The sequence below is a fragment of the Podarcis liolepis genome, assembly GCF_965112155.1.
Source record: "Podarcis liolepis genome assembly, chromosome: 2".
NCBI lineage: Eukaryota > Metazoa > Chordata > Lepidosauria > Squamata > Lacertidae > Podarcis > Podarcis liolepis.
Window position 1 is genome coordinate 27,377,758 of NC_139555.1, and position 19,832 is coordinate 27,397,589.

The window sequence follows — 19,832 nt, forward strand, 5'->3', positions numbered from 1 at the left end:
TTTAAACAGACATCTTTCCAGTAATGGTCCAACTGGGGGATGCCCTGGATTCGCTCCCTTCTCTATTAGCTCTCTATCCAAGTAGATGCTGTGCGTAGAAGGGCCGGTGCGTCATGCACATGGTGTGGGGGAAAGGATGGGGGTCCCTAGCCAGCCAACTAGACCAGCAGCTCTCGGTGAGCGTGGCGCAAAGCTTGTAAAACATCCGCCCGCGCACTGGAGCCACGGGCCTGAAACCTCTTTAACCAAGGAGTGCAACGCAACAGCTGGGAAACATTACAGTGGAAAATGATGCTAAAGACCCATGGAAAGTCTCCAGCTCTTCCCCGCCAAAAACACATTAATAGGCTGCAGTGGTGCCTAATTCACAGACCTCCTGGGAACTCAACTGCAGACATGTAGGGGAGCCAGGGAGCAGCCGTTCCTCAGAAAGATTGGTGTAATCTCACCAACGTGTTTCTGCATGTTCTTGAACATGCACCTGCCAACATTTGGAAATCGAAAGCATTATATATATATGTGTGTGTGTGTGTGTGTGTGTGTGTGTGTGTGTGTGTGTGTATCCAGGGCCTCTCTGCATGATCAGATTACTGCACAATTTTGTATGTTGCTTTCTCCTGTATTGTACACAGTTGCCCATCAGAAAGGACAGAACACCAAACATGAATCAAGAACTAATTGAGGAAATGCAACAAAGGACAGAGATAGAAGTGGTGAACAAAGTGAAGTATTTAGGAATATGGTTAACCCCCAAGAACATTGATTTGTTTCAAAACAATTACTTACCTATGTGGAATCAGATAAAAAGGGATTTGGAGGTGTGGGGAAGACTGAAATTGTCCTTTTGGGGGAGAATATCCACGATAAAAATGAGTGTGCTACCAAAGATGTTATTCCTTTTCCAATCATTGCCAATAATTAAGGGGGCATCAATTTTTAAAGAATGGCAAAAAATAATTTCAAGATATATCTGGCAGGGTAAGAAGCCAAGGATTCAGTTTAAGTTATTAACAGATGCAAAAGAGAGAGGTGGCTTCACCCTGCCAGATTTGAAATTATATTATGAAGCATCATGCCTCTGTTGGATAAAGGAATGGATTAAATTAGAGAATGGAGAGCTGTTAGATTTAGAAGGATTTGACAACAGATTTGGTTGGCATGCTTACCTATGGTATGAGAAGAAAAAAATTCACAAAGGTTTTGAAAACCACATCTTCCGAAGATCACTGATAGAGGTGTGGGAGAGGTATAAAAACTTGTTGGAACCTAGACTCCCCCATTGGATTTCACCATTAGAAGTGATGAGTGTGAAAAAAATTAATATGAGGGGGAGGTGGATAACATATGGAGAATTGGTAACAAGAGGGGGGGGGAATGGAAAATGAAAACTTATGAAGAGGTGAAAGAATTTGTTTACGACTGGTTACACTACTTTCATATTAATGATATGTTTAAAAAAGATTGTAAAATGTGTGGGTATGAAGGTAAAGAATCAAAATTCCAAGTGGAGGTATTGAATAATGAGTATAAAAACCTGTCTAAAATGTATAAAGTGTTGCTGGAGTGGCATACAAAAGATGAAGAGGTAAAAGTAGTAATGATACACTGGAAAAGAGACTTTGGTTACAATATACAGTATGATGATTGGATGAAATTATGGAATGAAAGGCTAAAATTTACGGCATGTACTGCGTTGAAAGAAAATGTAATGAAAATGTTTTACAGATGGTATATAACGCCAGTTAAACTGGCCAAAATGTATAAAACATGCAATAAGTGTTTGAAACGTAAAGAAAAAGAAGGTACTTTCTATCATATGTGGTGGGAGTGTAAAAAGGTGAAAGACTTCTGGGAAATGATATACAATGAATTGAAAAAGATGTTGAAATATACATTCGTTAAAAAACCAGAAGCCTTTCTATTAGGAATGGTAGGAAACGAAATCAATAAGAGAGACTGTAAACTGTTTCAATATGCAGTGACTGCCGCAAGGATACTTCTGGCCCAAAGATGGAAACAGGAAGAAATTCCAACAGTGGAAGAATGGAGAAGGAAATTGACCGAATATGCAGAATTGGACAAATTGACTGGGAAGATTCGATACCAGAAAGACCAAAAGTTTATCGAGGACTGGGGGAAATTTACAGAATATCTGAAAAATATATGTGATGTACAGACAACGGTTGTTGGTTTTGAAGAGACTCTGTGAAATAGTAAGAAATACTGCAAAAAAGAGAGTAAGAGGAAAAGGAGTGGGGAAAGGCAATATCATGTTTAGAAATGCATCAATAAATAGAATTTTTTTGAAAGATTGACAGAGAAACTGAGGAAAGTCAAAAATTGAAGCATGAGTGTAAAATAATTTGTTGACTGTATAAAACTTGTTTGGAAAATGAATAAAAATTATTTTTAAAAACAACAACAGAAAGGACAGAACACCGGCTTGTTTGACTATTGATCTGGCCCTGTACAGCAATTCTCATGTGTCGCTTTAACATTCTTGAACAGAGGAAGCAAACCTCCAGCCTGTGGGCCAATCTCAGCCCACTTAGGGTTCAAATTTGGTCCATGAGGCTCCTTCCTCCAAACTGCGCTCACTTTATGTCATGTGTGACATCATAGAATCACAGAATTGTAGAGTTGCAATGCAGGAATATTTTGCCCAACATGGGACTTGAACCTACAGACCTGAGATTTAGTCTCATGCCCTACTGACTGAGTTAAAGAAACCCTGCACCTTTCATTATTAGGCCTTGTCTCTTCTATCCCTCAGCTGCTGGGCAGTGAAGTCTTTGCAAGCCCTGGGTGGTGCTTTGACAGGCCAAGGTCGGAACTTTGGGACATCAAAGAACTCAATAACTTGATGTCATTGTGGTACCAGGTGATTGACAGGTGGGTGGCCCCACCCTGTTGTCAAACTCAACTTGTGAAGCTAGGTTCTTATATGGATCTGGCCTGTGGACCTCAAAGGGCTCCCCACTCCTCCTCTAGAGCAATGACTTGGGAAGGACTAAATGTCCTTGACCAAACTGCGGGAGGCAGTGGAAGACAGGAGTGCCTGGCATGCTCTGTTCCACAAGAGCATGGGGTCACAAAGAGTCGGACACGACTGAACGACTAAACAACAACAACAAATGTCCACATTCATCTCTTTCCCCCCTTAGCCCATGGATGAACCTCCACACTCATTATTTTTCACAATTTCTAACCCAGAAATACCAATCCAAGGGCTAATATTAATGCTATGCTGTATTTTTTAGGGTGTTTTTTCTGATGTGAATGGGGTTTTTTTTAGGAGGAGCAAAATGTTTCTTAATCCCCTCTCACTGGGCCATTGCTTCCAAGGGGAGATCCTGTTGCTCCTTCCACGAAGAGACCCAGTATCTCTGCTTCTCCCCAGGACTCCAATATGTAAACTCCTCCTCCTCCAAGGATGATTAGCCTGTGCATACAATTCAGCAGAAAAGGAGGGCCACTGAATTTTTCCATGGCAGGTGCAAAAGGGCTTTCAACAACCAGTCACACTACAGAGCACTTGAGACATGCTGCAGAATAGGAAGAAGATGCTCAACAGTTTCTTATTGGAGCGCCCTTCTGTGTGTGGACAGAGCAGTTGGTTTTCAACACAAGAGCTGCATTTGGACTGAGTCCACATGCCATAAACCCTGAATGCTTGTAATAAAAATGCACCAGCAATGCTGAACCAGGTGGGTTGTCAATCCTATTCCCATCAGCTGAGAGCATTCTAGGGGCATCGAGAGAGAGGAGAAGAATTAAGAAAAAAAACTAACTCGAACAGCTATGATTAAAAAGTTGGTCCCCAAAGGAAGAGCTGGCCTGGTGCTTGCCTAAAAGCCTATGTGCTATTTATACACCATTAAACACACACACACAAGGAACCAGCTAAAAGCTGAGATGCCTCCCACTTAAGCAGAACATTTTGTCTGCAATTCTACATGGTGAGGGGTGCGATGGGGGGCGGAAGGAGGCCACGTAATTTGCTTTAGGAGCCAAGGAAGGGAAATCCATTCATTTGGAGCCCCTGGGTACCTCCTTGGTACATATCCTTGAGCACTTTTGCTGATGCTCATGCCTGCTGCACAGCTCTGAATCCTTAGCAAAGTGCCTTGGCGCTTTTTGAGGTGCCTGAGCAATTTGCAACTCCAGCCCCTGGAACACCAGCATTTAACTTGACATGTAAGACACGACAGCCACACATATCCAGTGTCAAGTACGTGTCCAAGCCTTGTGGGGAAAGATGCTCCTAAAGAAATGATTGTGTTGGTTTTTTCGTGAGGCTAGTGTAGTCATGGAATCTGAAGGCTCATGCAGACATGTAATTGTCTTCCAAAGAACCATGCATTCTCTTCCTTCCTTGGCAAAATAAGATGTTCACAAGTTTTTGCAAAAGCTACACTGTACACATTGTACTCGCGGACAGGGTTAAGGGAGAGGCACCTTGGTCTTTGCAAACATGCAGTCTAGTGAATGTGCACAAAGACCACAGACAAGTAACCTGTGTCCCTCCCAATGTTGCTGAACTCATATCATATTTAACCACTGGCTGTGCTGCATGGGGATGATGGGAGCTGTGGCTCAGCAGCATCTGGAGACCCCCACACCCCCTGCTTTAAAATTCCTGAAGCAGCAGAAGAGGATACAACTCCCTTCTCCTGCACTGCCCATCCTTGTCATCGATATGCAAGGAAGTCAGATTGGAATCTTGTGCGCTACACAGATGGGATGAGATGCGGTGGCTACTTCAGATTTTTAATTTTTTTTATGGGTGGGCTGAATTTAGGGGCTCAGTCCTAACAGTACAAACTTTGGGACATCCACTGAAGCTGAGAGTTGGAAGATAGCTCAGTTGGTTAGAGCGTGGTGCCGATGACACCAGGGACGCTGGGATCTGGGACAGCAGCATATTCCTGCATTTCAGGGAGTTGGACTAGATGGTCCTCAGGGTCTCTTTCAACTCCGCAAAGAAAAGTACGTATTCACATAGCTTATAGTTAAACTATGGAATTCAGACTCACAAGAAGCAGTGATGGTTGCCAACTTGGATGGCTTCAAAAGAGGACTGGATACATTCACGGAAGATAAGGCGGCAACTAGCTATGATGGCTACCTCGACTGTTGGGAGACAGCAAAGCTTCTGTGTACAAGCTGCTTGAAACCACAGAAGGGGAGAGTGCTTTAGCACTCAGGTCCTGCTTGCAGACATCTGGCTGGCCACTGCGAGAGCCAAATGTTGGTGGGCCACTAGCCTGATCCAGCAGGCACTTCTTATGTTCTTATGCCACAACACATTAACATGGGGAAGGGCTGCGGCCCAGTGGTGAAGCATCTGCTTTGCATGCAGAAGGTTGCAGGTTGGATACTCAGCATATCCAGGCAAACCTTGGGAATGTCACCAGCCAGACACCCCAGAGAACCGCTGCCAGTCTGTACATACATAACACTCACCTAGATGGGCAAATGGTCTGAGTATAAGGCAGCTCTTAACCTCAATTCTTCCCACTCTTCCAACCTCCCAATGCCTGGCATGGCCAGCCCCCCCAACACAGCGGTCTGCCCTATTCTTTCTTCTTCTCTCAGTGATTCCTCATAAACATACCCCTCCATCTTCCATCCTCCTCCGTTATTGCATCTACTCTGATATGATTTCCATCAGAAAGTGAGAGCTACCCTATGGGAGCAGGGAGCCCTGCCACATCAAAGCCACTGGGCTTGCAGACTCGTGCTGCCCCTTCCTGCACTTCCTGTTTTGAAACGGAAATGGGAAACCAAGGACACTCTCCAGCCAACAGTGGAGACCTTTTGCGGAGCCCCTTTGGTTTCTAAGGGGCAGAGGGATACGCTTCACCCACTGAATCAAGACGGGTTTTCTTTGGCTCAGAGCTTGTTCAGACCATGTGAATCTGGCTGCCTTACTGCCCAGGAGAAGAAGCGGCAATGGTCACGCATTGCCCCTGCATGCTCAGGCCCAGGAAAAGAGCAGCTGTTTTTCTTCTCATTCCCTCCCCATCTTTGCCTCTCCCCCCTCCCAACACCAGGGATATTGTTCTAAATCTCATTGACATCAAAATATCATTGGAGCTGCACGGCACGAAGCGAGATTAAAAAACAATAAAGAGAAAAACGAAACCCTCCGCTCTAATTGCCAACCCTTCACCGCCAGGCAGTGGCAGGGAGGGGAAAGGGAGGGAAGGGGGGAGAGAGAGAGAGAGAAGGGGTGGGTGGGGAAGAAAGAAAAGAAACCCACTAAAATTTTAATAGGAACCACTGCATTTAATTTAACGACACATTTTTTCAATTACCAGAATAATTGTTTTATTCATAAAATGAGTTTCCATAAAGAGGGTCATTTTCTTTTGTTTTTATTATTCATTTGTGCAACATATTTGAGGCATAATTCTCCAGCCCTGAAGGGAAGAGGTTGTACATCTGGGTAAACAGTCTCTCTCTCTCTCTCTCTCTCTCTCTGTGTGTGTGTGTGTGTGTGTGTGTGTGTGTGTGTGTAGAGGGAGAGAGAGGGAGACAGATGTACGTGTTTGAGTGTTGAGCCCCCAAATTTCTGACAGTTTCACACCCGTTGGGCATATCGGAGCTTCTAAAATTTTACAGCCCAGCTTCAAAGACTGCTTGCTATGAGGTCCCGCCAATCCGGAAAGGACCTCTGGCCTGTGCGGCACACATTTGGATCTGTGTAGCTACGGGACCGTACTGCCAGGCTGAAAGTAAGACCAGCCTGAAGTTAAGAGCGTGAAGACCTGGGAAGAGAACGCTGGGACTGCCTCTTGCGCTTTGCGTGTGTATGTGCACAGCTTATCACCCCTCCCCTCCTGCAATTTCCCCACCCCCGCAAAAAGTGACGACTGCAGAGTTCTTTGCAGATTATAATTCACATAATTATGGAAGTATATTAGAGGAACTTTCCCATTTATGCTACGGGAATCAATAGCGGGAAACATGGGAGTGGGAGGGTGTAATATTTAAACATGACTTAAAAATAAATGTGGTTCCCAAAACTATGGATCTTTGGGCAGGGGGGCTAATCAGTGCTATTTTTCTAGAACTGAGTTCTGGCAAGTTCTGGCTGGAAAAAGCCTTGGGGAGTAATACTGTTGTATATAAAGAACAAAGGAAGAGCCTGCTAGAGCTAGCCAATGAGCCATCTAGTCCTCATGTTCTCCCAGGGGCCAACCAGATGCCTTTTGGGAAACAGAAAGCTACCACCACTAGCACCAGCCATATCCCAATCATATTCTGTCTTAAGAAAGGGTTAGAAAGAGGGGGGACAACTTGCTGGTAAGGTAAAGGTAAAGGACCCCTGGATGGTTAAGTCCAGTCAAATTCGACTATGGGGTGCAGCGCTCATTTCTGCCTTCAGGCCAAGGGAGCCGGCGTTTGTCCACGGACAGCTTTCTGGGTCATGTGGCCAGCACGATTAAACCGCTTCTGGCGCAACAGAACACTGTGACGGAAACCAGAGTGCACGGAAACACTGTTTACCTTCCCGCCACAGTGGTACCTATTTATCTATTTGCACTGGTATGCTTTCGAACTGCTAGGTTGGCAGGTGCTGGAACTGAGCAACAGGAGCTCACTCAGTAGCAGGGATTCAAACTGCTGACCTAGTGATCGGCAAGCCCAAGAGGCTCAGTGGTTTAGACCACAGCGCCACCTGCGTCCCTACAGCTTGATGGAAGTGGGGGCGAGTTGTGCTGCAATGGGTTAGTTTCTTTCTGAATTCTTTCAGCAAGGGAGGTGTGTCCTGCAGCACTAGAGTGTTGAGCGAAAACTTCAGCAAATCAGAGGGGGAAACAGCCAGGCGCTGCTGCAGCTTGGGAGTGTTGGTGGGGAATCTTCACCTTGTAGGTCTTCACTTCTTTCAAAGGGCTGAATGAATCGCCTATGTTTCAAGTGCTACATCTTTCAGGGCACTCAGTAGGGGCAGCACGGCTCATTTCATTGCTCAAGATGAAACAGAAATGTGCCTCCCCCCCCCATTGCTGTGCCACCGCCATGCCTCTCTCACCTGAATTGCACAGCGGTGCTGGCAAAGCACTACCTGCAATGTCAACTTCTGGTGAGATCTTGTGCGCTCCACGAGATCTTGTGAGATTTCAGTGAAACCTTGCGAGATCTCACCAGAAACAGGTGCTGCTGAAAGGTGTGAGTTCTCTGTTGGCTTCTGCCACTCAAGGCAGGCGACTTGCCCTATCTCATCGGTGGGTGTGACTTGGCACTCAGAACCACACTAAAAGTGGACATGGCAGATCCTGACCAGGGAGGAACAAATAGATGCCAAACTTTGTTTTGTTTCTTGCCTGTGGCCTCTGATTTTGATTGGAACAGCGGTAACAACAGAAAGCTTCTTAAAGCCATTCCGCAGTATAAATCCCCCTAAAGCTGTTACTTACTTCTTCTTTTTTATAGTCTCAATGGGATAAAATGAAGACTCAATATAGGTACAGTGGAACCTTGGTTCTCGAACTTATTCCATTTTGGAAGTCCATTCAACTCCCAAAACTGTTCAAAAAACAAGCTGCAGCTTTGGATTGGCTGCAGGAGCTTCCTGTACTCAAGGAGAAGCCGCGTCAGACATTCCTTCCGGGTTTGCAGCATTCAGGAGCCGATTTGTTTGGGAGCCCAGCCATTCGGGAACCAAGGTACCACTGTACTTATAATTCATCAGAGGAGACCAGAGCAGAGAGGAGTACAGTATATGGATGCCAAAATATCATGTGGTCCTGGAAAAAACATATGCATGTACTTCACACTCTCTGTATAACAGATGCTGCCTTTCAGCTAATCTAGATGAAACATGGGCATAGGCTAGCAAAGGGAGGGAGGGAGGGAAGGAGGCTTCACATGTTCTTGGACCAGCCAGGCAGGTCTGTTTCAAGCTTGCAGCTCTTAGCAGACCTGGTGGACACTTCACACTAACACAAGCACACAAAACCAAACATGAAAAGTTGCATTGGGAGGGGTGGGGAGGAATTTAGAGCACAGTGGCAGGCAGAGAGGGGTTCTTAACCCTTTCTCTGTACTCAATTTGTCCTTCCCCATTTCCTCCTCCCCCCCCCCCACATACACACCCAGGTGATCTGTTTGCCTCCCAAGGCTAAAAGCTGCTTGCAGGGGGCGGGGGGGTGTTGCATCGCTTCTGCAGCCCAGGGTAACGTATACCAGGATCCCATTTCCTATTTGCCCCCTTCCTGGTTTCTGACAGCAAGAGAGAGCGGAGAACGGCCTCAGATGCAGAGCCCAGATTCTGGGTGGCTTGCGCTATTAAATATTTAAAGCTGTGGTCTGTGCGTGTGAAGAAACAGCGAGTTGCCCGGAGTGCCAGCGCTCCTGGAAACAGTGTTAGAAACTCAAACATATAAGATAGGTGCCAAATGGCTCCTTATACCCAGGACATTTGGCGGCATGAAGTGAATTGTCTGTTCTGGCCCTCCTTTCTCTCCTGGTCAGAGTAGTGGAGATCAGTAGAGTAACTTCAGGTGGCTAGTAAGCATTGGGTTGCTAATATAATCATTATGTATATTATGTGGAAAACCCTGTGGCAGGGAAGAGGGTAGGAAAAGCGAACGAACAGGTCCGTGTGTGTTCTGTACTATAAATTCCATCACTTTACATGATAATCCTAACCGCTTAAATTCCTTGCTGCTGAAACCTTCACGTGTTCCCCCCCACCCTCCAACCAAGTATCACTCTGAGACCTAGAATCCTGTTGTCCACTTGGCCCTGAGCCACAATGATGGGGGGAAACCCAGATTTTCAGCAGTCAGAAATGGCAGCACTGATAGTTGAAGCAATCCCATTCTCTGAAAGACTTTTTTTTTTAACCTGAGAAGTTGATCGGTTGATCACAGCCATTCAAAACAGCCACACAAAAGCCCTGCCTTTGCTGTCAAGCCCTTGCAGAATTTGCTTCCTTGGCCTGCCGTTCATCTCGCCTGATGAAGCAAGATTTTCCCTCTGCTAAATATAGCTCATTTGGCTGAAGCAAGTGTGAGCCCGGCTTCCCAGACACAACCTCCTTTGGCCAGGCTCCCAGCTTTACAGCTATACACACACCCCTGGCCCCCACACAGCTGCCAAAAACCCTCCCCACTGCTTTCATCAACTAGGCCCAAGCCATGTCCTTTTTTGAACATTGGAGAAGGAATCACAGAATGCTGCAGGGAGGGGAGGTGGACAAGCTGAATAGCTCAGTTGGTTAGAGCATGGTGCTCATCATGCCAAGGTTGCAAGTTCAATCCCCATATGGGACAGCTGCATATCCTGCATTGCAGGGGGTTGAACTAAACGATCCTCAGGGTCCCTTCCAACTCTACAATTCTATGATTCTACATGTGAGGCCGGGAGGCAGATTGTACTGCCCAAACTGCACTGGTGAGGATCAGTGGGGATAGCACATGGCTGCATAAACATGCCCCGTTGTGCAACTTTAAAATCTATCCAATGCACTCGCAGAGGATAAGGATCAGGGTATTAATTGCTACTAGTTGTGATGGCTCCCATATCTCCAGCATCAAAGGTGGCATGCCACTGAATACCAGATGCTGGTGATCACGAGTTTGGACACAATGTAAGCTGCCAAGTTTCCCATTTCAGACAGACATGCAGAATAGAAATGTTTAAAACAAATATGCATATGAAGGCACATAAGCACAAGGTCCTACTTTCTACCCCAAGGCTCATTTCTTATCCCCGTATGCACATACCCATTCAAAAAAGGGGGTTCCCACTTCCTCCCTTGCACAGATATAGTATTGTGTGCACATGCATTCTAAAAGAATCAGTTTGGGTCCAAACGACTAAAAGTGGCAAAACAAGTAAGACCAGACTAATCAGGACATCTTCAGCAGCATCTCTAGCATGTAGCGAGAGAGGGAACGATTTCCCCATGTTCAAGTGTCAGAACTGGCCCCACTCTTGGCTATGGGCAACTTCTGATCAATAATAGAATTTTGTATTTTGGAACACACTGTCAAAGAATACTGTGGATAACAATGGATGACTTTGGAAGTCAACACAGCCGCGAAAAAAAGAGAAAAATATAACGAGGCAAAAAGGAAGGATAAAAGGAAGCAAACTAGGACTTTGATTGAAGGTGAGCTGTGAATTCTGGACTTTCTAAAGCCCCAGATGTTCCAGACTTCATTCTCCATCTCACACGCTTCAGGGTTAAAGACCTGAAGCACCAAACAGTCACTGTTGGCTGCCGCCCCCTTCTGCTGTCTAACTAGCCCTCTGTTTCATGGCACGCCGATCAGTGCTCCAATACAAAGGCACACCAGGCCGCGGTTCCTCTTTAACAAGCGGATGCTCAGGCTCTGCAAGAGGAAAAGCCAGGTGAGGAGACAAAGCCGGGACACAAAAGCCAAGGATGGGATCGTGCTGTGCCTTGTCTTCACTCTGGGGCTGGAGCAGCTTTGTATTGTGTACGATACATTTTCTGCTTGTAAAATGTCAGCATGTGGTTAGGAGACATGAATGTTTCATCAGCTGTTGGGAAGGTAGTTGTGCTGATTAAATGGCAGAGATTGTGTGTGTGTGCGAGAAAGATGCAAAACAGCATGCACAGGAGGGTTGGTTTTGCATGACCATTCATAAACAGAAGAGGTTAAGCAGGTGAGTGTGTGTTTGATAGTGAATATGCAATTGGTGTGCAACACTCCACACTCTGCAAGATAATGCCATTGTGTGAATGCACTTACGTGAATGGGTAGAAGCAATGGCAAAATTGCATCCCATCGTTCTTGTTTGCAGAGAGGAGTTGCAGGCCATGGTTTCCTTGTTGCCATGGAAAACTCCCTTCAATGGTGGGGTGGCTCCACCATTTTGAGAATAAATAATAATAATAATAATAATAATAATAATAATAATAATAATAATAATAATACCGTATTTTTTGCCCTATAGGACACACTTTTCCCCCCTCCAAAAATGAAGGGGAAATGTGTGTGTGTCCTATGGGGCGAATGCAGGCATTTGCTGAAGCCTGGAGAGCGAGAGGGGTTGGTGTGCACCGACCCATCTCGCTCTCCAGGCTTCAGGAAGCTATCCGCAAGCCTTTGGAGCCCGGCGGGAGTTCCCGCTGGGCTCCCAAGGCTTGCAGACAGCAGCCTGCAGCCCGAAACCCGGGGAGCGCTCCGCAGCGCAGAGCTGGGCTTCCGGCAACTATCTGCAAGCCTTCTGAGCCTGGCGGGAGTTCCCGCCAGGCTCCGAAGGCTTGCGGATAGCAGCCTGTTCTGGGGTCGGGGGAAGCTCGGGCTTCCCCCACCCCAGCCCCATGGCTGGGGGGGGATATTCCCCCCTTTATCCCCCCCAAAAAAACTAGATGCGCCCTATGGGCCGGTGCGCCCTATAGGGCGAAAAATACGGTAATAATAATAATAAATTTTATTTATACCCTGCCCTCCCCAGCCAAGACCAGGCTTAGAGCGGCTAACACCAGATATAAAACAATTGATTGAAATACAACTTAAAAAACAAGATTAAAATACAACATTAAAAGAAGGGGCAAATACAGTATCTCTGGTAGGCTGGTCTAAGAATTGAGGCACGGTTGCCCAAACATGCCATTCACATTCAGAAACTGGCTTTGTCCTGTGAAAAGTTCATGTGCAGCTCACATGCATACAGCACATCCTGAAGTTCAAATACACATTACAAGTCACCACCATCTACAGTATTTAAATTTACTATTAAATACAGCTCTGCTAATGCACAAGGCCAATTTAAAGAGCAGCAAGAGCAACAACAAAAAACCAAAACCAAAATCAGGTCTTTGCCTCAAGGATCCAAATACAAATTACCTTTCCCAGACTTTCAAGGAATCCTGTGCAGTTGATGTGAATTGTGGAGGAGCTTGTTACCGTGCTTCCTAGAGGAACCTCATATCCAAATGAGGGCATTTGCAAAAAAAAGCAACCTCCAAACTTTTACTTAAATTTTGATTCCCCAATAACATTCAAAACGGCATCTCCCATGTTCGGTTGCTCCCTAGTGAATCACATGGATCATCAAGGTACAGTTTGCCATTCTGCCTTATAGATAAGGTTACCAGCTCTCAATTTGAAGATAGTACACTTCTTTAAATACTTCTGTGCCTGACTGTGGGCCAGTCACACTTCTTTGAAGTCTCTCAGCCTCACTCATCTCACAGAGTGTTTGTTGTGGGGGAGGAAAGGAAAAGAAAATTTTAGCCGCTTTGAGACTCCTTTGGGTAGTGATAAAGCGGGATATCAAATCCAAACTCTTCTCTTTTTCTTCTTCTTCTGGGACCAGGGAGCCATGTTACAGGAGCCACTGTCATGTAGTCACTGCAGAGGCTGGTCTGATAGCCCATCACTGCATTACAGCCACCAGAGTGTAATGGCCAAGGGACTGAGTTTTGAAGGGTCATGGCTTAGTGTCAGAGCATCTCCAGGTACGGCTGAGAGAGAACTCTGCCTAAGCTTCTATCTGTCTGTATAGAGTACATAGACAATGCTGAGATAGATATGGCATTTCATGGCAGCCTATATCTTGTCTGATGCTCTAGCTATCTTATACTCTCCATTCTCTATCAGCTTTCACATAGAATCATACAAACTAGCTACACATTTGTAATGTTCCCAATTTCAACTCTTAAAATCTTACATTGTGTGGGATATTTAAGAGGGCACCTTTCTATATATCATAAATATGCATGAAACCCATCCCATGGCTACTGAGCCTCACAGTGGAAGTAGACACAGTCAGGAAGAGTTTCTTCTGGACTTCTCAAGTCAGGCTAATCAGGGAAGTCAGAACCATGGACAGCTCCCAGTGCACCAGCAGGCTGGAGCTCTCCTTCCTATTGCAGCTACCAAAGTATGTTGTCTCAGCAGAAAACTGAAGCCTTCTGTAGGCCGATAAGGCATGCACTCTAGTTGGCCCTGCCTGTCTGGAAGAGCTAGTTGTATTTTTTTAAAGAGCCTTTGTCTGTTCTTGCACCCATTGCTTTCTGTGAGGTTGGAAAAGTGGCATCCAAGGATGTAGGTAAGGCCACATCCTCTGACAGGGAGGAAATGGGAGAAGGCACTAAAAGCTCTTGCCTGGATGAAGCAGCCAGCACTTCAAGCTCCTCTGATTATAACTTGGGGTACTGAGGTCATGGGCGATTGCACCAGGTACTGCTGCTCCAAGCCCCTTGCCTCAAAGGGTTAGGGTTAGGGTTACTTTAATCAAGTTAAGGGAAGGAAGAAGACAATGGCAATAAGTGTTTCAGGGGCCTCAGCAAAGCATGTTTCTCTGCTGGGAAGTGAATGAGGCTGGAAGTCCGCTAAACCCCACCAGAAATTACACAAATGGCACCCATTTAGGTCTAGTCCCTTCTCTGAAAGATGAATGTATTTGTATGATGCTTTCTTATGGATTTATTGTAAGCAACTTAGAGCAAGCACCCAAACTTCTAACTAAAGGAAATAAAACAAGGCATGGGGTAACTCATTGTAAAGAGTTGTGCTTATTTGAAGTCAGCCATAAATAAGTAAAGGTCCAGTCGTGACCGACTCTGGGGTTGCGGCGCCCATCTCGCTTTATTGGCCGAGGGAGCCAGCGTACAGCTTCTGGCTCATGTGGCCAGCATGACTAAGCCGCTTCTGGCGAACCAGAGCAGCGCATGGAAACGCCGTTTACCTTCCTGCCGGAGCGGTACCTATTTATCTACTTGCACTTTGACGTGCTTTCGAACTGCTAGGTTGGCAGGAATAGGAGCAACGGGAGCTCACCCTGTCACGGGGATTGGAACCAGCAACCTTCTGATTGGCAAGTCCTAGGCTCTGTGGTTTAACCCACAGTGCCACTTGCGTCCCTTCAGCCATAAATACAGTATAAAAAATTAATAAATGATAATAAACATGTAGCCCAACTGCACTTCCTGCACGGTATCAGCACCAAGCCAAATCAGACACACACACACACAACATAACCCCCCCATACATTCCGATGGTGTTTCATAACAAACTCCCATAATCAGTGAGACCCTGAGAATCAGCTAAGTAACAATGTTGGGGAAAGGGAAGAGGAAGGGAACACCTCAGTGGTAGAGCATCTGCTTTGCATGCACATTCAATCCACAGTGTATTCAGATGCAGCTGGAAAAGACTCCCAGTCTGAAAACTGGGAAAGCTGCTGCCAGCCAGTGTTGGCAATACTGAGCTAAATGGACTGTTGGTCTGTCGTGGTATGAGGCAATTTCCTAGGTTCCTCTGAAATGGTAACACAGAAGGAAAAACAGACAACAATTGCTGCCAGAAGTGGGACACGTACTTTGCCCCCATCCAGACATCCCGCTCCCTCACCCCTCAAAAAATCATTATAAGGGGAAACCAACCATGCAGCCCATGAACAGGATGGTGCAACAGGGTTGGGTGTTTTGACACACCCCTGTTTAGCACTGTAAACAAAGATATGGAACTCTGCATGGAGGAAAGCAGCACGCAGAGGAGAGATTTTGCATGGAAATGGGGAAAGAGTTAAGTAGTCCCTTTCCTTCACATCCCCCTCTTCCCTGCCTCTCTCTGGGCAAGGCTGCCTTTCATTTAAAAAATACTGTACATGCTTTGTTACTGCATTTGTGCCTAATGTATAGCCTGCCCCTGTGCGGACAGGGTATTCCAGGCACTCAAGCTGAAGTGCAGCCACGCATCTGTGGTAAGAGAGGCTGGCCTTGGCAGGGACACAAAGGCTTCTGAGGGGTTCAGCATTTCAAAGGGGGTTCCTTCCCTCAGCTCCTTTGTTGGAAAGTGGAAAAATTGCAAAAGTGGGGGGGAAAGAGAGCACTCCTTTTCCACCGCTCTAATCTCCCTCACTCACACAAACGCCACAGGCAAAATCTAACCTCAGTAAATATTTGCTAAAGCAGGAAAAGAAGCCGGAGGGGAGTAAGTTGTTTAATTTTTATGCATTTGTTAAAAGTGAGAACATTAAAGGGAGAAGCGTGGGGCGGCTCACAGATGCAGCGGTTGGAGTTGGGGAAAGAGCTTTTCATACAGAGCCAGAGCCGGTGATCAGCTTCAGGGAAAGGTTTTATTTAGAGTCAAATTTCTTTAAGGTTCTTTTTTTAAGTTTGTGCATGTGTGTCTGTGCCCCATTTTATCACAGAGAAAAATGGGTGTGCGTGTTGAATTTAAAGCAAGAGGCACAGCGCAAGTTTTCCCAAATGAGTTAGCAAGACATCCCAGTCCTGACCATCAGTCACTCTAGTGTGCCCCCAACCCACTGTTATGAGTGAACATTTGCAGAGCTTGAGATGCTGTACGGAATGCACAAACAATAGAGTTCCTGGCTGGAAGGCTCATTAATACATTGCAGGCGGACAAAGCAGCGAAGTAGGGTCAAGGAAATGAACTGGTATGCACGTGTGTGAGAGCGAGAGTGAGCGTGGATGCCAGCTGGTTAGGCATGGGTTAAAAGGATCCATGAAATGATTTGTTAAAGAAGTGGGCATGAGGGAAGTGGCTTTACAAAGAGAGAGAAAGTAGGTGGCAGGTAGATGGCCTAGGTGCCATGGTAGAAGACATTAAGGTGGACATGGGAGACAGAAATAAAAGAGGGCAGATCAGAAACGAGCGCTTGCCTGAATCTCTCCTACAAACCTGGCCCTCGGAGCTGGCTGAACCTATTACTTCAGCTACGCACTGCAACTCTAAGTACTTCTACCTGGCAGCTGCCGCCACAGATTGATCTCTTTGTATGAAAGAGCTTCCCATTTCGACAGACGCCACCCAAAATGGAGCAAAGAAGAAGCCTGCGATGCTGCGGAGGAAAAGCAGGCAAATGGTGTGGCGAGCTACTTCACATGAATGGCTTAGTGCACGGTGACAGCTGTCACATGGAGTGCTGTAACAGCGCAGCTTCCGTGTGGCAGCTGTACCGCATGCAGCAACTTTTGGTGTGCCTTGCACAAACCCCTGGGCCAAACTCTGTGGGCAAGATATGCTTTTCGCACCAAGTCCCGCTTCCCATCAGATGTCCACATACAGGACAAAATAGCTACACTACCACATCTCTTCATGAGAAGAGAAGACTTCCTTGAAAACACCCTGATGTTGGGAAAGATTGAGGGCACAGGGAGACGGGGACGACAGAGGACGAGATGGTTGGACAGTGTTCTCGAAGCTACCAGCATGAGTTTGACCAAACTGCAGGAGGCAGTGGAAGACAGGAGTGCCTGGCGTGCTCTGGTCCATGGGGTCACGAAGAGTCGGACACGACTAAACAACCACCACAACCACCACCACAGGCCTTTCAGGTCTCTATACCATCTGCATCACCCACTTGGCCCACCCACTTGGCCCACCCACTGTGGGTAGAATTTAACATAACACTAAGTGGGTTATGTGTGCACAGAATAATACCTACTGTCAAATGTGACTTCCCCTTTTCTCCTCCCCCATGCTCCCCTAGACCTGTTCTGGTTTCCCCTCAACCCTCAAGAGCAGTTTTAGGGGCCATGGGAAGCATATAGGAGTGGGGAAAGCCCCATTGCCCAAGAAAGCATCATTTTGTCCATGCAACAACTTAGCTGAACTCTGCCCCATGCCCTGTATTCTCTGGCAGCTCCTCCAAGAAGTGAAGAGCCAGCAGGTTGTCCTCTCTTCTCATCCATCCCATCTTGCCCCTGGCAACCCCGCAACCAAGATGTTGCTTCACTTAATCCAGATGTGGCTAACCTTTATCGAATCAAGAGCTTCACTGTCAGTCACCACATGCCAGCAATGGGAGTGGCATTTATCCACACACACGTATATCCACACAGACCACAAACACATACATTTACCACACATGAAGCACACAGGAACACTAGAACATGGGTGGGGAGAAATGCTACCTTTTTTACTCTTAAGGAGAAGGTAGAGAGCTTTATATCCCATCTCAGTGCTGTGGTGCTTAGCACTGTTATCAGCAGAAGACCCCCCCCCCGCTCTTTTGTGAAGTTCTCTAAAAGAGCAAGAAGAGGGAGTATTTTACCTCCTAGTCTCAGTTGCAAGACTGCCTCACCTTAGGAGATTGCCATGCCTGCATATGTGTGCTGCATCGTGCCTGGCACATCTGGTCCCACCTACGAAGGTGGCACCTGGTTCTTGGCAACACTGCATCCTGCCCCTCTCACTCCAGCTCCAGCACCTTCTGCTTGCTCAGCCCCTCCCTCCACTAGTTGGTCAAAGTCCTACCCTACTGTAATGTAGCTCTGCCTCTCCTTCTCTGACATCTGGAGTTGCAATGGGAGAACTGTCATCCTACATCCTTGGGTTCCAGTCTTCAAGCCCTACTTCCAATTCATCTCCATCCTCCTCTTCCAATCATGGCCGTATCTGAGGTACCCATGACCTTGCTGTAACCCTGATCAGAATTGTGTGTGTATGTGCACTTACAGGTGCTATTTATTTATGCAAGTGATAGCAGTGCACTTCACATCTAGTTCCCCTTTGAAAAACAACTGTTTCAATTCTCATGCAAGTTTCTCAGGCTGCGCACTTTGCCTTTTAGAAACTCAAGTGGACAGGGAACTTTTTTTTTAAGGGGAGGGGGCAACTGCACAACTCTCCCTTCCACATGCATCCAGGCTATCCCCCCCCCCCGTCCATCTATGTATGGATTGTATTTTGGAAAGCTGCCTTTGAAACAGGAATTGCAAGGCTATTCCCTCCCCATGCCCTACACAAAGGTTAAAGTGCAGCAGGGGCGTGCTTTGAACTGCCTGCCTGGATAAGTCACCCAGATGGGCAGCTCCGTTCCTCCTCCATCTCCAGCAGTGCTAGCGTTCTGGTAGCCCTTGCTCAAACTAACGAATAGCCACCTGAGTTCATTTCACAGCCTGAGGGGGTGTCTATGTTAGGAGGACATCAGAGCCCTTGTGGCCCAATTAGCACTCTCCAAAGCTGGTAAACAGCCAGAAATGTTCCCTCTACTGTTAAATCTCCCCCTACTGCACACCCAACATAGTAGTTCTACAGCACAGAAAGCTGGGCAAACTGTGGCTCTCTAAGAACACACGGTCCATCAGTCTGGCCTGAGAAGGGGCCTGAGAACCCCAAGAGGCAGTTGCCCCTGCGGGTACCTTGCCCGCCTCTGCCGCTTATGGAGAAGTAGTGGCTTCGTGGGAACCTGCCACTGCTATTTTGCAGACACTGCTGCACAGCCCATTGGCAGGCTAGCACCTTCCTGTTTCATCTCAGGTGGTGAAATGGGATGGGCTGCCCCTGAGAGGTAGTAAGAGGCAATTGATTTGGTAGGTGCCAGGGATTAAATGACTATGCTGAGTATTTTCATCCCCCCTCCCCCCCCAACCCACAGAGAATGAATAGTACAGGTGTCAGTAAATCAAATGTATGCACATTTCCCAGGCTAAACACTAGCCAGGATATTGACATTCAAAGCCGAACACCAGAACACAGCCAGGTGGCACAGCGACCTTGATTTCGGGAGGTGGGAAGCATGCCTCCAACATTTGAACTTCACAATTATTCTGCTGGCGATGAATTAGGAAACCTTTGTCTTCAAGGTCACTGGTTCAAATTCCCCTCCTGCTGTTCATCTCATGATTCATGAGGACTCAGGGAGAGAGGGCAGAGATGATGATGATTCACTCCACCAGACCCACTTGCTGTCCAAGAGCTGTTCGACACATTATGCAGAATGAAGAGGTAGACAACGGCAGCAGAATTGTGGACCACAGGGGTGTGATAATTTTGAATGAATACTGAATGTTGCTGCCGCTGCTGCTGCTGTTAAAACAAACAAACCTCCCTGTACAGTGGTACCACTGGTTACATACGCTTCAG

The 19,832-nt window shown here is 46.7% G+C and overlaps 1 protein-coding gene across 11 annotated transcripts in view; it reads right to left on the bottom strand.

Annotated features, from left to right (window-relative positions):
* Positions 1–19,832, bottom strand: part of SDK2 (sidekick cell adhesion molecule 2) — a 346,988-nt gene that overhangs the window by 195,411 nt on the left and 131,745 nt on the right. The window lies entirely within an intron of this gene.